This window comes from Natrix helvetica, assembly GCF_964273705.1.
Source record: "Natrix helvetica genome assembly, chromosome: 1".
In the NCBI taxonomy this organism is placed as follows: domain Eukaryota; kingdom Metazoa; phylum Chordata; class Lepidosauria; order Squamata; family Natricidae; genus Natrix; species Natrix helvetica.
In genome coordinates, this window is record NC_138548.1 from 198,735,204 (window position 1) to 198,756,504 (window position 21,301).

Below are 21,301 nucleotides of genomic sequence, written 5' to 3' on the forward strand. Positions count from 1 at the left end.
TCTTTACACATTTTAATGCGGCTCTTCTGTGTGCCGGGCGCCCGCTCCCCTCCCTCCTCTCGGGCACTTCAAAACAAGCGCCCCTTTCCCTTTTTTCTTTTCGACCCACAATGATTAGGGAGGATCCTGAAGTCGGGCGGGGACGAGAAGCGAGGAGGCAGAAAAAGAAACGGAGGCTAAGGAGCTTCCCCCCTCCCCCTCCCAGCAAAAATCTAACCGGGGAGCCGGGCGGGCAGTAGCAAATTAGCCGATCACGCCGCGTGGGCAGTAGCAAATTAACCGATCATGCGGCGTGATCGGCTAATTTGCTACTGCCCCCCCCCCGGCTCCCTGGTTAGATTTTTGCTGGGAGGGGGCGGGGGGAAGCTCCTTAGCCTCCATTTCTTTTTCTCCCTCCTCGCTTCTTGGGGCTCCACCAATGGGGGAGCAAGGCCCGCCCAGCGCCAGGCTTTGGGCTAACACAGAGGTCTGAAAAGTTGGCTGTTTTAAGACTGGTGAACTTCAATTCTCAGAATTCTGGGAGTTGAAGTCCACCAGTCTTAAGAGCCAATTTTGCAGATCCCTGGGCTAATATGATTGATGCCCTTGGTGGACTTCAGTTCTCAGAATTCTGGGAGCTGAAGTCCACAAGTCTTCAAGCTGTCAGGTTTGAAGACCCTTTGGGGTTTTTTTCCTAAAGGGTTAGGGATGCAAGGATTTTGTAACTTGACAGCTTTAAGACTTGCGTGCTTCAAATGCCAGAGTTTATTGAAACTAAAAACAGTGTACCATCCTATGTATTTTTGGTTTTAAAAATGTGGCTCTCAAAATAAATTTCAATCGTGGTTTTGGGGAGATTTGGCTCAGTTGAAAAAAAAGGTTGCCCACCACTGAGCTAGGCTATTCTTCAAACTTCCATAAACATCATAATGGAAATGTCTTTCTACTTAAAGAGAAACATGGTATTATAAAAAGAGATTGTTCTACCGCAACCTCAATTTTGCCATTTCTATTAGATATACATCCCAGCAAATACAGTTGGGAAAAAAGGCCAAACATTCTACATCAGGTGCATAAAACTCAGCAAGCATGTTAAATTTCTCCCTCCTTCTCTTTACCTATCAACTAGTAGTATAACAAACTCAGAACAACTAAATATATTGGTTTCTGGAATTTGAAAGAGAAGGTGCTGATGATATAATCAATGCTAGCAGAAACTTTTCAAGAATTAATTCTTTTCTTGATTGAAAGTAAACATTTGCTTTCAGCAGTGGCGTAGCGTGGGGGGTGCAGGGGGGGGGCGGCCACACCGGGCGCAACATCTGGGGGGGCGCCCTGACTCGCCCTGCACCGCCCTTTGCCGGACTGTGGCCGTCTCTTTCCTCCCGAGGAGGAGCTTGAAGGGCAGCGGGAAAAGGCTCGACTGAAGGGAAGCAGGTGCCGCGGGGGTGGGAGGCGCACCGGGGGCTTCGGGAAGGCACCGGCTTCCCGGGGCGCTCCAGGCGGAGCCGAAGGAGAGCGGCGCTGCACTCCGTCTGCCCGCCGCTGCAACGCCACCGCGTCCTCCCGCTCCGCCTGGTGTGCCTCCCACCCCCGCGGCACCTGCTTCCCTTCAGTCGAGCCTTTTCCCGCTGCCCTTCGAGCTCCTCCTCGGGAGGAAGGCAGGAGGCCAGCATGGAGAGCCTCACTTGACTGATGCCGACCCGGGGCAGCTGCAGTCGGGCCGCCCTCGCTTTAGGGGGCGCAAATTACTTGCCTTGCCCCGGGTGCTGACAACCCACGCTACGCCACTGGCTTTCAGAATACATTTCTCAATGTTTTATTCTTGTTTTTAGAAAATTTTACTGGAACCTGGTTTCATCCTTGAGTGCCTCTAGAGGAAGGAGAGAGCACCAAGGCAACTAACAGAATCCAGCTCTCAGTCCCTGGCATTCATTGGTAGGGTATTGTAAAAATCTGAGAGCTTTGCACTCTTAGAAAATGCTCCAATTTGTATTTTTCACTTCAGATCAAATCAGGTGTGAGGTTCAAAAATTTCAGCAACAGATTCTCTGCCTGGTTGTTGGGTGGGCGTGGCATGGTGGGTGTGGCTTAGTCAGCTCCTGCACCACGGCGGGGGGAGGGGGTTCACCTGCCCCAGGCTCCGGAGGCTTTCCTTGAGCCTCTGGGAGGGTGAAAACTGCCTCCTCTGGCCTCCGGAGGCCGGAAAGGGGCCAGTTTCTGGCCTTCTGGAACTTTCGGGAGGCCCATTTTTCCCTCACCCCAAGTGTCTGCGTGTGCCCTGCAGATTGGATCCAGCCCATCCCTGGATCAAATTCTGTCTAAAATTAGCTGACACAACAATTGTGGAACCTATATTTTTGCCAGTCAGTTTAAAAATAGTTCTCTTCCACTTTCATTGCTGCATTAGTGCCACTGATATACTGGAAGGTTGTCACAGAAGAGTCTCACTACTTCTCCAGGAAATTGTGCTCCTGGGGCTATTTCTCTGCAGAGAATGCAAAGTAGGAAACCACCTCAAAATCCTTTAGTATAATCAATACTTCCCCCAGTCAATTCCCCTCACAACTTTATTTTATATTTAGTTGGCTTTAGAGAGGGGAATGCTGTATCCCAGGGCCTGGATGCACGATGTCATCATTAATCTGAAATATCAAGTGATGACGTGACAGGCAATACAGCAGCCTTCACAAGAATTATGAGGCCTTTCCTCCCACTTTTATCACCTCACATTACTAATCTGACATGAGATGAAAGTCACCACGGGGGACTGAGTCTCTACACCATAATCACACCAGCCTGATATATCTGTAAAAGCTTAGATGGGGTGGAGAGATGTAATGTCACAACAGCGACAGTCAGCTGAAACTCAGTAATTTTCCTTTTATGCTGAATCTCTTGCATTTCTGGTTTCTTAAACTTCTCTAAAAACAAATGGTTAAAAAAGAAGAAGAGATTTTAAGGTTTTAAGTTCTTCTTCCAAAAAATGTTGTTTAAAAAAAAATTTGTTGGCCTTCTGGAACGTTAATTAGATCTTAACAAAGTATTGTTGGCAAATGAGGTCCAGTTTGTCTTAAAGCCTTCTAGACTAGGCCTAAGAGCAACTGAAGGAGCTTGGTGAGAAGCCAAATATATATCACACACCACACAGCAGCTGGAATTAACTCTGAGATTGATGTGATCTGGCTATTGAAATAGGAAATCAATCCTTCCTTCCTTCTCTATTTCTGGCTTTTTTAAAAAAAATAAAAATAATAAATTACATTTCAGTTCTTTTAATCACTTATTTTGCCATTGTTCCATCAATGTAATCATGCAAAGTTCTTAACCCATTTTATCATACAATCTTTCACTTATTCTTCTGTTTCAAATTTCAATAAAAGCTTATACATTTTAACAATTGCATGTTCATCATTTGTATGTAGCTCAAATCAGTGATGGGATTCAAATTTTTTTACTAAAAGTTCTGTGGGCGTGGCTTGGTGGATGTGGCTTGGTGGGCATGGCAGGAGAAGGACACTGTAAAATCTCCATTCCCACCTTACTCCAGGGGAAGGTTACTGCGAAATCCCCATTCCCTCCTGATCAGCTTGGACTCGGGAGGGAGAGATGGGGGCGTGGCTAGTCAGAGGTGGTATTTATCGGTTCTCCAAACTACTCAAAATTTCCGCTATTGGTTCTCCAGAACTGGTCAGAACCTGCTGAATACCACCTCTGACTCAAATTCTGCCTTCTGCTGCTCAGTTCCAGATACTTTATTATCTGCCCTAACTCCTTTTCTTAACTTTAGTGCATACAAAAACTATTGAAAACTAAATGCGTCTACAACTAGTTGCTCTTTTGATTTCATCTCATATTATCCATGCTTCTTTTCCAATAAGTCCCAGTAGTTAACTATTTTCCTTTACTGACTGTTTCTTTCCTGTAAAATTTCTTGTGATGAGACAATGCAGCTTCCAATTATTCCAGCAGCGGCATGACAGACTAGGTTTAGCTTCTAGATGGTCTCACGACACCCCATCTGGTATGAACTGCAATAGACCAACTGTGAAGTGAAGTGATGAGGTCATGATCAGCTATAAGCAATGCATCCTGATCCAGGAAATGGCACACTGATACATTAAATGTAATTCTGCAAAGAGTCTCATGGTCATGTTTCCATCTGCTGTTCCAGCAGAAGTCCAGGAGGATTTCCAGACTGCAAATATGTTGTCAGTTCTTCCAGGTAAATTTGTTCAGAAGTAAACAAAACAAGGATTACAGGAATACTACTTTACTGTTATATAGAACCTGATTTCTCTTTTACCAAATAGATTCAAGGTGGGGTTGTTTTGAGTGTTTCTTATGGCTTCTCCTTTCTCAGGACTGAATTGCCTGTCAGTTCCCTTTAATTATTCTTGCATTCCTTTATCTTTTTTTTTTTTTGAATAATTTTTTATTGTTTTTGTCTTTTTATCACATATTACACTCTTTATATCAACAGTTTGTACAATGTTACATCGTCGTATCTATGTATGTTTTCCTCTCTTTACCATATATTACAATCCTTATGTCATTTTATCTATACATTTTTATGATATTTAACATATTTACCTATTTTTATATACAGTTCTATGTTTATTTATGTATATTGTTTTCGGCTTAAATGTTTTTCTTATTATCCAACCATTCATACCACTTATTCCAAATTTCGTAGTATTCCGATTCTTCTTTGTCCTGTAATTTTTGAGTTAGTTTGTCCATCTCTGCGCACTCCAAAGTTTTTTTTATCACTAATTCGACTGGCGGTGTATTGTTTTGCTTCCAGCATTGGGCGAAGGCAATTCTAGCTATAGTTAATATATGTGTTAGTAAATATTTAATTTTTTTTGTATAGTTCCCTTTAATTATTCCTAATAAAAAGGTTTCAGGTTTATACTTTACTTGTTCCCCCGTAATTTCTTGTGCCCACTTCCAGATTCTTTTCCAGTATTTTTGCGATTCCGGGCATGTCCACCACATGTGGTAGTAGGTCCCTTCTTCTTTTTTGCATTTCCAGCATATCGATTTCAGTGTTGGGTACATTTTTGCTAATCTTGTTGGTGGTAGGTGCCAACGATAAAACATTTTATATATATTATCTTTCAGTGTCGCTGATCTCGTTAATTTATAATTTATATTCCAAATTTTTTCCCAATCCGCTAGATCTATGTTATAACCAAAATTTTTGGCCCATGCTATCATACATCCTTTAACTATTTCTTCTTCTAAGTTTATTTCTAACAAATATTTATACATTTTCGTTATAAATTTGTTTTCTGGGCCAGTTAAGATTTTGTCTATTTGTTGCAATTCCGTATATATTCCATATTCTTTTATATCTTTTTTATATCTTGATTGTATTTGGAGGTATGGCCACCAATCTATATTGATATTATTCTCTTTTAGTTCTTGGTTCGTTTTCAAATTCCCCTGGTTATCTAATATTTCACTATATCTAACCATTTTTGATAAATCTAGCGTATTGGGGTGTATCATGGCTTCCATGGTGGAAAGCCATGCCGGTATTTTCATATAGTGTTTTGCTTTAATTTTATTCCAGACTTGAATTAATGCTTCTCTAATGTAATGTCTATGGAAATATTTTTGCTTCTTTTTACTCTCTTCCCATAAGAAAAAGTGCCATCCTGTTTGTAGGTCGTGGCCTTCTATTGCTAATATTCTTTTGTTTTTTAGATTTATCCAATCTTTAATCCAAATTAGTGCTGCTGCATTGTAGTAGAGTTCCCAGTCAGGTAGTCCCATACCACCTCTGCTTCTATCGTCCTGTAATGCTTTCAGTTTTATCCTAGCTTTTTTCCCTTGCCAGATGAATTTTAGTATTATTTTATTCAATTCAGTAAAAAAAGTTTTCTCTAGTTTTATGGGAATCGTTTGAAATAGATATAGGACTCTTGGTAGTATGTTCATTTTTATAGTTGCTATTTTCCCTAATAGCGATAGTTGTAGTTTCCCCCATAATTCTAGGTCTTTTTTTATTTGTTGCACTAATTTTGTGTAATTATTTTCTTTTATGGTTGAGCACTTTGCAGTTAGCCATATTCCTAAATATTTGACTTTCTTTACTACCTGGAGTCCTATTGTTTTTTCTAATTCTTTGTTCTGTTTTTCCTTCAAATTTTTGGTTATTATTTTAGTCTTTTCTTTATTAATTTTTAGTCCTGCCACATCTCCATATTTTTCTAGTTCTTGCATTAACCTGTTCCCTGTTTCTAATGGATCTTCTATGATAAATACTAGGTCATCCGCAAAGGCCTGTATTTTGTATTCTTCCTTTTTAGTTTTGGTTCCTCTTATTTCCTGGTTTTTTCTAATTCGTATCAGAAGGCTTTCTAGCGTCAGAATAAAAAGCAGAGGTGATAGTGGGCAGCCTTGTCTCACTCCTTTCGTTATTTCAAAAGACTCTGTCTTCTCCCCATTCAATAGCATGCTTGCCTTTTGGGTGGAGTATATTGTTTCTATTAATTTTTCAAATTTATTTCCTAGATTCATATTTTTAATTTGTTGTTTCATGTATTGCCAATTTAAATTATCGAATGCCTTCTGTGCATCCAGGAATACAAGTGCCACTTGTTTCTCTGTATGCACCTCATAGTACTCCAAGATATTAGCAATTATTCTGGTATTATTTCTAATTTGTCTTGTTGGGAGAAATCCATTTTGATCTGGGTGTATGCAATCATTTAGTAATCTTTTTAGTCTCTCCGCTATTATTGTTGCAAATATTTTGTAGTCCACATTCAGCAACGAGATTGGCCTGTAATTTTGAATTTGGTTGTGGTCTGTACCTTCTTTATATATTAACGTAATGTATGCTTCCCTCCATGTGTTTGGTATTTTTGCTTTCGTCAATGTTTCATTGTACATCTCCAACATTAGGGGTTCTATTGATTCATTCAGATCGTTTATCGTTTTGTATCATTCTGCTGGGAATCCATCTGGACCTGGTGTTTTATTATTTTTCTGTTTTTGAATTGCCTGTTTCAGTTCAATATTTGTTATTTGTTTCGTTAGCATTTCTTTCATCTCTTCCGGTATTACTGGGGGTTCTTCTTTGTTCAAATATTCTTGTATTTGTTTGTCATCTACTTGTTCCCCCTTGTATAACTTCTCGAAATATTTATGTACAATCTTTTTTTTCCCTTCCATTGTGTGTTGTAATTCACCCGTTTCCTCTTGGAGTTGATATATTAGTCTTTTTTCTCTTTCTTTTCTCAATCTATAAGATAACCACCTTCCTGGTTTATTTGCTTGTTCAAAAAAAATTTGTTTCGTTAGTTTTAAGTGTTTTACTATTTCTTCCTGGACTAGTATGTTTAATTTGTGTTTCGCTAGCATCCAATCTTTTCTAATTTTGTCACTTTGTGGTTTGTTTTGGAGTTCTTTTTCTAGGTTCTCAATTTCCTTCTCTAATGCTTTCTGTTGTGCCCATTTTTCTTTATTTCTTTTTGCTGCATAAGCTATAATGATTCCTCGTATGTAGGCTTTCATGGTATCCCATAGATTTTGTATTGATGTCTGTTCTTTTGTGTTTTCTTTGAGAAATAGTCCCAACTCACTCTTACACTTTTGGATAAATTCTTTTTCTTTTAATATTTGCAGGTTTAATGTCCATCTTCGTCTAGTTTTTTTTTCCCCTTTCCAGATTATTTTAATGGGGTTATGGTCTGCCCAGGTGTTTGGTAGTATTTCAATTTTATATATTTCTGCCCCGATTTCCTTATTCATCCATGCCATGTCGATCCGTGACCAAGATTGGTGTGGATTTGAGTAAAAGGTAAATTGTTTTTTATTTGGTTCCATTTTTCTCCAGATGTCTATTAGATTTAGCTCTTCCATCATCTCCATACATGTTGTTGGTAATACTTTTTTTTTGTTTTTGGTTTTTTTGTCACTTACATAGTCTATTTTGCTATCTACTATGGCATTATAGTCTCCTATTATACAGATGTTTTCCCCTCCAATTTCTCTGATTTTTTCATGTAGTTTTTTATAGAAATTTTTCTGGTCTTCGTTTGGGGCATAAATTGCTACCAGCAATATTGGTTTTTGGTTTATCCATATCTCTAAAATTAATATTCTTCCCCTTGGATCTGCATAGATTAAGCTTGTCTTTATTCTCTCTTTAACATAAATTGCTAATCCTTTTCTTTTTTCTTCTGCCGATGCTGTATATAATTTCCCCAATTTCGGACATTCTAAGTATTTTATGTCTTGTTGTTTGATATGTGTTTCCTGTAGACATATTATGTCTGCTTTTTGTTTTATTAATTTTGCCCAGATGTGTTTTCTTTTTGTTAGTGAATTTAAACCATTGACATTTACAGATAGTAGTTGGATTTCTTCCTCCATTTTCCTAGATCTCTACTTGTCCTTATTTTTATTTGTCTCTGGTTTCTTTTTGACTTCTTGTTTTTGGTCTTACTTCTTCTTCTTTCTGTTGTTCTTCCTCTTCCCTGCTACGTCCTCCCTGTCTTCCCTCCCTTGCCTTTTGTTGTCTTTCTTCCCTTCTTCTATATTCTATTTCCTCTTCTGTGTTTTGCATTCCTTTATCAAGATTATCTCTATATTCTTTCATACCAGTTCTGAAGGGAGGAGCATAATCCTTCTCGAAGGCCTTGAATTCTTTTACTAGGGTTCAACCTGCTACTTCCCATCCAGACCTTAAAGCTCTCTAGAAATCAGGACAGGACATCCACTGCAACAAGTGTCTGTATAAGGGCTGATATGTAGAGCTGGATATCATTAACCTATTGATGATTCCCTGGCCTATGAATGACCTTAATCAACAGCTTCATGCAAATACTCTGAGGAATTTTAAATTGGAGTAACTTGGATTGACTTCTCTTTCCCAATGAACTGATAGCAACTAGGAGGAAACCACTAACAGAACTCCTACTCCTGAACCCCACAGTTGGTCCAGAAAGACTGGTGGATAATATCAAAATCTGCTATCAAGTCTAATAAGATCAAGAGGTTTGGCTACTCAAAACATCACCAAGGTGGATCTTCAAGTAGAAAAGAGACATCAGAACTGTCCTTATCAATATATCAATATCCAGTGAAGTTTCTATTTAGGACATATGAGACGAAGCAGTTTTACAAATGACATTATGTCATTCCTTTACACCATTACTAAAAAAAAAAAGTCAATTCAGAATTCAGATAATTTTCCAAGTGATCCAGAAGCTGTTTACCATGTGATAAATTATTTACTTCCAAATATTTATAGATTGAAATAAGTGGGGACCAGTCTTCTGATATCGTACAGTGTACGTTATGTTGAAAAGGGTAGGTGAAATCAATCCAGGCCCAGTGCATGCCAAGTCTTAAAACACAGCATTTACAATATCTCTGTATCACTGCATGGGTGTTTCCAAACTGAGGGATCTTAAATAGAAATTCAATCCTTTCTTAACATATTTTACTGATAAGGAGAAAAAAAAAAAAGAGAAATGGTGGGAAGGCATAAAAGGATTCTAAAGGGCACATGACATCATCTGGGTCCTTATTAAAGTTTTCTGAAAAAACAGGGCAATTGCACAATAAAGTGCTCAACACTCTTCTTCCATCTCATCATGTGGTTAGTTCAGAGACAAACCAAGGGTGGTTTTTGTATGACCTGTATTACAGGTCAGAAAGCAAACTGCGTTTTTGAAAAATGTTCGGTAGAAGTGGCTATTCTCCCTTCTTAAGGCTCTTTTCTCCACATTTCCACTTGTATCTACTGCACCTTTATGGAAAACAGATCCCAGGAGAATTCCTTTCATTGTTTACTTTCTGTGGGTTCCCCCTCTCGCCCCCACTCACTTCTGATACTCATTGTAAGGCAGCAGAACAATTTTTGCACCTTTCTTGTTTTCATTCTCCCTCCCCTTCTTCAGGTTAGTTGTGATCTCTCTCCTCCTAGTAGTCCTTATCTTTTACCCCATCCCAGTCATGCTCTTCTGTTCCTCTGCTCCTTAGTGAGAGCACATTTTGAAAGTCCATCTGGGAAATCTGTGTCAAAATCACACAGGAGCATAGAGGAAATTATGTGATGGGGCAGATGCAACCCACAAACAAGAACTTTCTTACCCCTTTTCCTGAAAAGAATCCACAACTGGAGCCAAATATCTCTTCAACATATCTAAGGAATAAAGGAGATCTTCCACTTCTCCACAGGAGATATTGTCCATTGTTCTTGCAGCTTTGTAACAAAATGCCACTTTCGGATAATGTAAGGGCTCTTTAGGTATATTGCTTTGGATAGATACCTCTACTCCAAAATGTGGTATCTACTATCTAGCATTCCTGACATTATTCAACATTCTCTTGATAAGCTCAAAGAAAGAGAGACCTGCTCCTTTTTAATTGCTCCATCCCATTAGTTGAAAGTTTACTATTTAACCATAGAATTAATCTTTAACCGTAAATCTACTTTCCTGAGTTTTTAAATAACTCATTTCTACCTTTCTGTTCTATGTTCTTCTTGACATATTTCTAGTTTATTTTCAATGTTCCTTTTCTTACTTTTGCAGCTTTCCTATATTCTTTTTAAATTTTTGAACTTAAACGAATACTCACTATTGCCCTCTAAAAATGTATCACTTAACTGTGCCCAGTTAAGATCTTTGCTGAGCTTCTAGTAATAGTTTATCAAACTATGTTACTAAGACATCTAGAGTTTTCTTAGTATCTTAAAAAATGTACCACTGTGTCAAACAATACAGTACTTCTTACTGTTCTTAATTTGCAATACACAGCTAAAGATCCATTTAATATGCTCATTTCCCCGGAAGAGATTTCCTAGAAAATAATAACTTAGAAAACCACTGCTATAAAGAGTTTATACTAATTCAATTTTGTTGTATTTTGCAATTGTTGTTACATTTTGCAATTGTTGTTACATTTGAACCAGAGTTGTCAGATCTGTACAAACCAGAACCAGGTGCAAAATATTGGTTCAGGCAGTCACACAGAGAGCTGGAGTAGAATTCATATGTAAGTACAAGATGAATCCTCTCTGCTCATCAAACTTCTGATGTCTTCTTGTCAGAGACAGAGAGATAGGGAGAGATGGAGAGAGAAGGAGAAGGAGCGAGAGGGAGAGAGAGAGAGGGAGAGAGAGAGAGAGAGAGAGAGAGAGAGAGAGAGAGAGAGAGAGAGAGAGAATGTATCTAACTCAGCAATGCAGCAGTTCAAACCAAAAGGGAAAAGGTCTTTCAGAATATCCCCCCACAGCTGCAAAGAAAAACTATGTTTCGTTCAAGGAATTGCCAAAAATTGCCATATGTGCTTACATTTATATTCTGAAACATGTTTCTCCCTTCAGATCTGAAACTGCACATTACTATTATAAACTGTTAAATGAACTCATCTACTTGGTATGCCTGTAAAAATAAGGAAAGGGTTTACCGATCTGTACTGACAAGAGTGCTGCAGTCTTCATGCAATGAGTTATCTAAAAACAAACAAACCCCAAAATGTTTTCCCACAATTTTCCTTTAATTGTATCCAAGACACATCCTCTGAATCTTGTTCCTCTTCATTTCCAAATCAAAAGTGGCATCTTGCTTGAGTGGAATACACCTAGCTCAGGGGTGTCCAAACTTGAGAACTTTAAGACTTGTGGACTTCAACTCCTAGAATTCCCCAGCCAGCCATGCTGGCTGGGGAATTCTGGGAATTGAAGTCCACAAGTCTTAAAGTTCTCAAGTTTGGACACCCCTGACCTAGCTGCTTTGCACCTTTCCTGAGATGTTCCAACCTGCAGACACTCCATCACTAAATAAGGGCAGAAAGGAGGTACCATCATTGGTAGCTGGTAGTCTTCTCCAGCTGGGCAGTGCAAGGTGCAGCTTGAAAATAAACAAAGAAGACAGGTTTTGACCTTGAAGCATGATAATATTAAGAGAGATTTTATCAGCAAGAAGCAGTATAGAGTCTTTCTTCATATGTACCATTAGCTGCTATTCCAATTGCAAATCAGGAAGGATTCTTCAACTTGAAGATGAAGCTATGGCCTATTTATTCCATTTAAGGGCCAACATCTGCTTCCTATCTGGAATATCAGAGGCAAATGCCAGAGACCTGCTGGGTATTTGTTTCTGCATTAAGGCACTTCTGTTTTCTGCGATCTGGATATTTTAAAGAGAGCATGGACCCTTCTTGTCCACCCACCTTTGTTGACCTGTGTTCCTTGGCACAAGGAGCCAAGAAGGGATCTTTGTTCAGAAGCCAACTACCATGAAGCACTTCCTGTTCTATGGAACGTAACACTATCTGTAGGAGTTACAGGGTGAGGCAGAGAGATGGCTTGTAATGGGTGAAGTCATCCTAGCTGAAGAGAATTCCTTCAATTCTTAAATAGCATGAGTGGGTGGAGAATAGCTATATCTTCCTGGTCTGCTTTTTCAATGCTAAATCTTGCCATCCAGCTCTTAATTTACTCATCTTGGGGACATGTGCAGCACAGGGCAGGATAACAACTGCTGCCTGACTGGCTTAATCAAAACCAGAGTTCCTTGACAACTCTAGGACATTCGAGGCCAGAAGTCCGAGGGACTGTAGTTGAGCTGGCCACAGATTACAACAGATGGTTTTTGTTGCTGGCTTGAGATTTGGCAAGAGGCTTTGGGAAAGCGAATTACTCAAAGAGCAGGGAACTGATCTTCTAGAGTGGGAGTTTATGAAAGACAGAATTGGGGGGAGGATGATTCATAGGTACTTTTCAAAGAACCCCCAATTAATTTGCACATAAGCAAATGAAGAAGGGGATCCCTAGCTGGCAGCAAGACAGCAAGCAAACAGCAGCTTGGGATGGGAAAGGGGGACACTTGACTTGGAAGGCAGCTTAAGAGTTTTTGAAATGAAGAGTCCAGGTCTAGGTGGGGGCGGATGCAAATTGTTATTATCTCTCTAGAGGCTTTCTTTGTAGAGATGTTTCCCAACAACTCAACTAAACAGACTTTTCCAAGAATGCAGAATCACCTGGCCTTTCTAAAACAAAAGATGACAAATCCTTGACCAAATTGCAGTTAACCAGCTCCCTCCCAAATGCTGAGATTCCTGCAAAATGATTGCATGCTTGCTGAGTTTTATGTTATTTAACAAAAATAATGGTTTGGGGTATTCCTCATAGACCACTCCATCAAGGCTGAGAGAAAATTAAATGTTTTTTTCCCTATTTAAAAGTGCAGTGGCAAAGAATTATACAAAGCAAAGGTTTTTCATGTTGCTAAGAACAGTCTCCAGTTATACACTCTTTCAACCACAAGTCCAGCCACACTGGGCAACTAAATACATCCTGGAAACCTACAAACTTAGGAGAGCAAAAGCCTCTTTCTTTGTTGATTTAAGAATGGTATGCCATTATCAAGATTAGCAGCCACTGATGGTTCTATTCCATTAGAGACAGGGAGACAGAACAAAGCTAGAAGATGGCCCATCTCTATTTGAATGAATATGAGTAAAGCTTAGGCTGTGGACAAATGTCACAGAATTGGGGACAAGAGACAGAAATGGGAACAAGGAAAATGATTCTTGGTAACATGACACAAGTTTGAGATCAAAGAGTTCAACTGACTGGCTGAAGTGACAAGGCAAACAAAAGAAAATTTTGCTCCATACAACACACAATTGGCTGAAAGAATTCATTGCTTCAGGATGTTGTGATGGCCGTCAACTCATGTTACACATGTCATCCAGCTGCAAGTATCTTTTTTCTCAAGTCTCTTTTGCAGTGATGTGACAAGTGGGGTGGGGTGGGGGGGAAGGAAAGGGTTGTTTTGAGCAGAAATTGGCCAGAGGGGAAAGAGTTAGAGACTTGGTCTCTGCAATATCTGTCTTTTGTTCCTGGGTAGTATTGAACATACACATATATGCATAAAAACCACTAGAGGAAATAGGATGGCCAAAATGCATGTGGACAGCTTTTTAAAGAAATAGCGTAAATATTATATAAAGAGTTTTGCAGCCATCTCAAAGTGATTTAAATGCCATTATAACAAAATTATATAAATGAAAGTATAAAGTACTATGTATAAAACTATCAAAGCATGCTATATGAAAACAATAAAAATGCATACTACAGATAATCCTTAATTTATGACAACAATTAAGCCCAAACTCTATGCGGTTAAGTGAGACCTTTGTAAAGTGAGTTTTGTCTCATTTTGCCACAGTTGTTAAGTGACTCACTGCAGTTGTTAAGTTAGTTAATACTGTTGTTAAGTGAATCTGGTTTCCCTATTGACTTTGCTTGTGAGAAGGTCACAAAAAGTGATCACACTGCAACCATCATGAATATGAACCCATTGCCAAGCATCTGAATTTTGATGATGTTATCATGGGGATGCCACAATGGTCATAAGTGTGAAAAATGGTCACATTTTTCAGTGCTGTTGTAACTTCGAATCATCACTAAATGAACTGTTGCAAATCGAGGATTACCCTAACCCTAACCTCCCCAAGATTCTGCCTAATTATCCTGCCTCCCTGTGCTCAAGAACAGGATCTGGAACAGGCCAAAGGCTATTAATTCAACTTTGTTTCTCACAGTGGAAAACTCGATGGTTCTGTGGGCTCCCAAGCAAGAGGAAAAGAGTCCTCTCCTGCTACTTTCCTGCCAATGGTCTTTGGAAACATGTGCCCTCAATTCACAGATTACAGGGAATCTGAAGACTAGCAGCCCCTGATTGACCTGACCTCTAGGAATGTATCCAACCACTTGAAAAGCCACATGAGTTAAAACTATCCATACTCTTCTTGGCCCACTTGATACCTCGGGCAGCCCTCCTCAAGGGTTGCTTTTTCAGCTATTTTCATCTATTGTATGCCGCTTGTGCTTGGAAAGCCCTCGCAACTTGTCTGTAAGGCTGCCTGGATGCAACAGGATTTTTGAAAAAGAAAAACAAAAAACAGTGCACTTCTTTTTTTACAAGAGCCACTGATTTTTCAACAGAAGAATAAAAGCAGCTGCATGCATACGGTATTTAAAGTACTCAAACCCTGCCGGCTCCAACATAGGACGGCCTGAACCTTCAGCAAACAATAGCAGTGACCAAGCCCAGCCGACGCAAATACAACCTCCAAGAACCAAAGGCGTTAACATCGCGGGTTAATAACAACTACATTAGGCCATTCATCGGGACAATCGCAGAGATTTCGCCTCTCCCGCTTTTGCTGGGGGTGTGTTGTGTACAGGCGAGCGTCCGCTCAGGAGGGGGCGCCTTAAAATGGGAAGAAAGGATGGAGGCGACGTTTGAAAGAGCAGAAGCGGTGCGGAGGGCGGGCGCGACGGTTCCGCTGTCCCGGCAGCGGCTGGTGGGAGGGGGGGGGAACGGTATTTTGTTTCTCCTGCAGAAAAAACCCCAGCGAAGGGTCTGCCGAAGGGGCAGCGGGAAGCGAGGGCAACCTGACAAAGGCTGGGCTCCGGAGGCCGCATCCCGGAGCCGAGGACAAAAGTTGCAAGCGGGGAAGGGAGGGGGGGTTGGGGAGGGAGAGAAAGAGGCGATTCTCTCTGGCCAGGGGGAGCGAGGGATGCCTGGACTTCCACAAAAGAGGGAATCGGAGGATGCAGAGGGAAGAAGCCACCCCACCCCCACTTGGCGGGACAGCAAACCGCGAGAAAGAGCCGAATCGAAGAAGCCGCCGGACTCACCTCCCGACTCGGTCAGGCGCCAGAAAGCAGCGACGAGGTCTCCTCTCAGCCGGCTGTCGAAACCCGGGCGACGTCGGCAGCAGGAGGCAGCCGGGACGAGCAGAGGGGCTGACGAGCAGCCTCCATTGCCCGCCTGCCCGACCTCCCGCCCAGCCGTCGATGCGATCCAGCTGTGCCTTGGATGCAGCGGAAAGGAGGCTCGGCGCCCGGCGGGCTCGGCGGTGTTTCCTCCGGCAGGGGGTGCGCCCCTTTCTTCGACTGCCCGCCCCTCGCGCTGCCTTGGCTTGCAGCGAGCCGGGGCAGGACGGGATTCATGGGCTCTTCCCTCTTCTGTCTGCCGCCCCGCCGGAGGCAGCAGCCGGCGCAGCAGACCCGCAATAGGCCGAGGGGGCGTGAGGAAGGGGCGTGGGTGGCAAGTTCGTATCGCCCAAAGGAAGGCCGCTTAACATTAACGTGTAAAACGCTTAAGGGTTAAAATGTCAATACAGAATAGCTTCTATCCCCACACAAGTCGCCCCCCCCCCGGCTACAAAAGGTGCCCTTTCTGGCTAACCCAACAGTACTTAGCCATGGCCAAAGGGGAGGGAAATCCACGCGCTAGCAACCAACACAACGACCCTCCAAGGTAGGTCGCGATTCTCAACTTGAACAGAGGAGGCCAAAGTTACCAGGCGAATTGCAGGTAGCGGCAAGGGTCGAACTTACGGTACTAGGGGAACTCCCTGGATCTTGGTTCAGCCTCGCAAGAGCAATTTTTCGGGATTAAATGCGGAAAGGGGTGGGGCGTTACGGAGAGTTGTGTCGTTCATTGTTCATTAACAAAAATGCTTGATTGAAACTGTTACAGTAATGAGAGCGATCCAAAGGGCGAAATGGGATGGCAGAACAACTACTGGCGGTAACGGCCTCGCTTATATTAACTGGATCGCAACAGGCCCTTAGACCAACATATCGATCCTCCGTTTATTGGGAAATAATAGGCTACAAAATGATAGCCGCGCAGCCCAGCAAGTTACTTGTACTGTACTGGCAGAATGCTGAAAGCTTCTTTTCCGTGCAAAAAAAAAAAGATGTGCGTGGAACAATAAACGGAACTCTTGTGAGTCTTTAAATGTGGGTAAACCTTAAAGTGAACCAGACGAAATCCCAGTCGAAGGAGATTTCTTCCGAAGCTGGGGAAAAACAAAACCAAATCTCAGCCCATCCAAAGTTTGGTAAGCAATTGGGAGATTCCACTTGATGGGAGGCTGAATGAATGTGGCGTGTTGTTTTACGGACAGGCGATTCTGGCTTCATGATTTTAGCAAGGCTTGGTTCGGAGTCCGGACGGTGCTCCAAACAACTTCACTCGAAATGCGTTCTGTTACTTCGCCTTCCCCGTCGCTGGAGCAATGGAAAGAGCTTTGCTCTGATGTTCTGGATTTCTGGATTAGTCGTGGCATAATTCCTTGGGAAAAAGTTGGATATTGTCTCTTTATTTATTAGTTTTGTATGCCACTAAATCTCCCAAGACTTCCAACAGCTAACAACAATACAAATAATGAAACTGTAAATGCAGTTAATATATAGATATATATATAAAACAACAGAAGAACCATGGAAAAGCAAACACACAATTGATAAGAATCATTTACAGGTAATCCTTGACTTCTAGCCATTCATTCAGCAATCCTTTGAAGTTAACAATAGCACTGAAAAAAGTGAAGCACAAGAGGGCCTCACACTTATGACCAAAATTCTTGTGACCAAAATTCAGTTGCTTAGCAACCAGCATGTTTTTATGATAGTTGCAGTGTCCCAGAGTCATGTGGTTGCCATTGTCAACCTTCCCAGCCAGCCTCTGACAAGCAAAATCAATGGGGGTGGGTGGGACTAGATTCACTTAATGACCATGTGGTTCACTTAACCACTATGCTATAAAAGGTTATAAAATTGGGTGCAACTCGTTTAACAACCATCTTGCTTACCAGTGGAACTTCTGGTCCCAATTGTGGTTGTAAGACCTAAATGTCTTCTGGAAGAGTTGCTTTTTAACCAGACTCCAGGAGGGCAATCTAGAAGGAGCTAGTCTGCCTTCCAAGGAGAGGCTGCCCCAAAGTATGGGGAATTATTAGAAAGGATCTTCTAGCTCAGCTCCCCTCACTTCATGAACATGGTGCACTACTCACAATTTTCTTGGTGGGGGAGGGAATCCCTTGGATGAGCTGATGTGGTCAGAGAAGACAGTCCTTATAAGCACTTGGGCTGTATATAATTTTCATACTAGCAGGAAGATACTTGTTTCCCTTTAAAAAAAACCTTAGCTGGATAAGGTATCTAAACATTGTTAAGGGACGCCACCTGACTGGCTGTTCAGTGCATGAATTTTTTAAGGGGAAAATGTATGCGTCCTTTTACAACAAGTATATCAAAGCCATTGAAAGTCCAGAGAATACTTAATTCTGTAATACATATATTACATGCCATTTCTCCCCTCCTTTCTTCTTAAACCCAGCCTCCAAAAATCAAACTATTTCTTCCTTCCAAAAGAGGAAAAAAAGGGGAAGCTTTTTTTCCTTTTTAACTAGAGTTAATCCTAAAATTGCATTAGAACCCATTTTCGGTTCCATGTTTTAATTTAACAAATGGAACTATGATAGTCATTTTCACTGCTGAATAATCCCATCTATACATTTTCGATTAGGGAGAAAAATTGCATCCAGATTCGGGTTATTAGGGGAGTGGATGGTTACTTTGTAGCCAGAAAAGATGGAAATGCCACCTGTCATTTTAGAAATTCACTGCCAATCAGACAAAGCAGCCAAGCGAGACAAATGTTGCTGAAGATCACATCTGGTTTTCTTTTCATCACTGAAATATCATAGTCTAGCTCAATAGCACTGCTTCCTCAAATGCAACAGCTAATGGAGGTTCCAGCCTAAGCTTCTGACTCAAGAAGAATATCCTAATTCTTATATCATCAAAAACAACACATCTCACACATGCCTCCTTCCCTCAATACATATTGATGCTTACTGAAATCTTGCTTCTTATGAGTGCGTAATTGGAGCATGTAAGGCAGGGGTGTCAAACTCAAGGCCCGCAGACTGGATCCATCCCAGGGGGTGCTTTGATCTGGCCTGTGGGGCCACCCTGGAAACAACAAAGGACCATCTTGTGGTGCCTCTACCAGAAAACAGAGCTTGGGAGGGCTGCATGCGGCCCTCTTGAGCTCCATTTTCACTGGCAAAGGGTTATAGGAGGCCGTCACAGCTGAAAATGGAGCTCCGGAGCCCCTTTTCACTGGCAGAGTGCTCAGACCACCACAGGGACCCCTGATACGAGTGACGTCGAGCTGGCCACATTCACCTTAGCCACGGCCACCCCGGTCCCTCAAGGTCAAACACAACCCTCAATGAAATCAAGTTTGACATCCTTGATGTAAGGTAACAATGTTTAGGATGTTTAGGATGTTTAGGAAATATATATGATGGCTGTAGTTTATTCTGGGACACAGACAAGTGGCCTTTTAAAATTCTTTACCAAATTTGTGTGCCATGTTTGGGCATGGCAAAATAAAGGGACTTATCCAGATTTATATATTTTTCTTAATCTCTGTCCACCATTTTTTCATGATTGGCTCATTTTCTAACTTTATCCCTTTTTTAAATTATTTTTTTTAGAAATTGGCATGAGCAGAGGGAAGGTGGGGAAGGCCATACTTAGAAAAGTTTGGCGGCTACAAAAATCCCGAAGCTTCAGATTATGCAGAAGCTTCATTTGGAAACTGTAATTTCTAAACATGGTGTTCACAGAAGATCTTTGGGTAGAAGATCAGAGAATTAAATAATACTTTAGAAAGTGTAGTTTTGTTTGCTCTTATTACAAGAACTATATTTTAAAAATACAACAAGGGAACCTTCAAATTCCAAATGAGTCGCTGTGTTTAAAAATAAAATCTTTGAAATTGGCTGGTATAGTATATTCAATTGACTATGCCTAATATAGGCCCAATCATCTCGAGCTGCATCACTACCTCAGTAAGAAATGTCTGTTGAATATTTTTTTTAACTTTATTTATTTTGTTTGTTTTGTTTTGTTTTATTGGATTTATATGCCGCCCTTCTCCCAAAGGACTCAGGGCGGCGTACAACATTAAAAAACACATATCACAAAAATTAAAAGGAAATTAGATAAATATCCAAAAAACAAACCCAATTAATCTGACAATAACATTTTAAAAATTAGATAAAATTAACAGGCCAGGCCGGCTTGCTGGAAAAGCCAACTTTTTGAATGTATTTATTTTATCATGCTTCTAGACTGCCCCAGTCAAAAAACCCAACAACATGATGTTAGACATGTGGGTTTTCCCCTTGTGATTCTTCCCCATTGATTCTTTTAAAAGGAAGTAATGGGGGGGGGGGAGGATTTTTTTTAAAAAAATACCCCAATGCCATGAAGTTCCATGTTTCATAATTAACCTGAGGTACAAGCACATCATTCTGAGAAACACCCCCACTGTCATTAATGTAGGAAAAATTTTAAAACACAAAAGAAACAGCTGGTAACCAGCTGCACTTAGAAGACCAATTTCAGGGCGCTGACGCTGCTGAGGTCGGCATCAAAGAGAAGTTGAGAAAATAAATAAAACAATGGGCTTATGGGAAGTAGGGGCTTTATAAAACTGGTGTAGCATGAAGTATAGCTCAGCTTATGGAAAGGGCTTTATTGTTTTTTTAAAAAATATTTAGTTTTTATTCAATGTCTTTCTTATTTTTAATTTCTTTTCAAGACAATAATCTTTCCTTTTATAGTAAGACAGTATCACCACAGAATCAAATTCTATGATACACCAATAAATACAATCTGAGTCCTAGGTAAACACTTTTAAACTTTATATATTCTGGTAAGGCCACACTTGGAATACTGCATTCAGTTCTGGTCACCACGATGCAAAAAAGATGTGGAGACTCTAGAAAGAGTGCAGAGAAGAGCAACAAAGATGATTAGGGGACTGGAGACTAAAACATATGAAGAACGGTTGCAGGAACTGGGTATGTTTAGCTTAAGAGAAAGAAGGACTAGGGGAGACATGATAGCAGTGTTCCAATATCTCAGAGGTTGCCACAAAGAAGAGGGAGTCAAACTATTCTCCAAGGCACCTGAGGACAGAACAAGAAGCCATGGGTGGAAACTAATCAAGGAGAGAAGCAACTTAGAACTGAGGAGAAACTTCCTAACAGTTAGAACAATTAATCAGTGGAACAGCTTGCCTCCAGAAGTTGTGAATGCCCCAACACTGGAAGTCTTTAAGAAGATGTTGGATAGCCATCTGTCTGAAACGGTATAGAGTTTCCTGCCTAGGCAGGGGGTTGGACTAGAAGACCTCCAAGGTCCCTTCCAACTCTACTATTGTATTGTATTATATTCCACACCGTTTTATGGATGCTTTATATGTTCCCCTCTCAGTACTATCTGTGTAATTAGATATTGAGCCTATAAGACAGTTTCTAGGTGCGCTACAGGTAGGTACAAATTCATACAAATTTGGGTTCTCCTGCTGAATCTGTAGAAACAACCTACAGTAACTTTTCAGCCTATGGACTCTTTCTTGAGGATTGGAAAAATGATGTCCTCCTTATCACTTTCTTTTCTAGG

At 40.9% G+C, this 21,301-nt stretch overlaps 1 protein-coding gene across 10 annotated transcripts in view; it reads right to left on the reverse strand.

The window, feature by feature from the left end:
- S1PR2 (sphingosine-1-phosphate receptor 2) overlaps positions 1–16,121 on the reverse strand; it is a 70,462-nt gene extending 54,341 nt beyond the window's left edge. For 6 of the 10 annotated variants that reach the window (XM_081938986.1, XM_081938991.1, XM_081938995.1 and 3 more), the window contains exon 1: positions 15,662–16,021. The gene's annotated coding sequence lies outside the window, so the exon portion shown is untranslated. Of the gene's footprint in view, positions 1–10,095; positions 10,650–11,490; positions 11,590–11,732; positions 11,859–15,661 lie in introns of those variants that run through there. The other 4 variants (XM_081938994.1, XM_081938993.1, XR_014174139.1 and 1 more) reach the window with 3 other exon arrangements.
- Between the last annotated feature and the right edge of the window lie 5,180 nt (positions 16,122–21,301).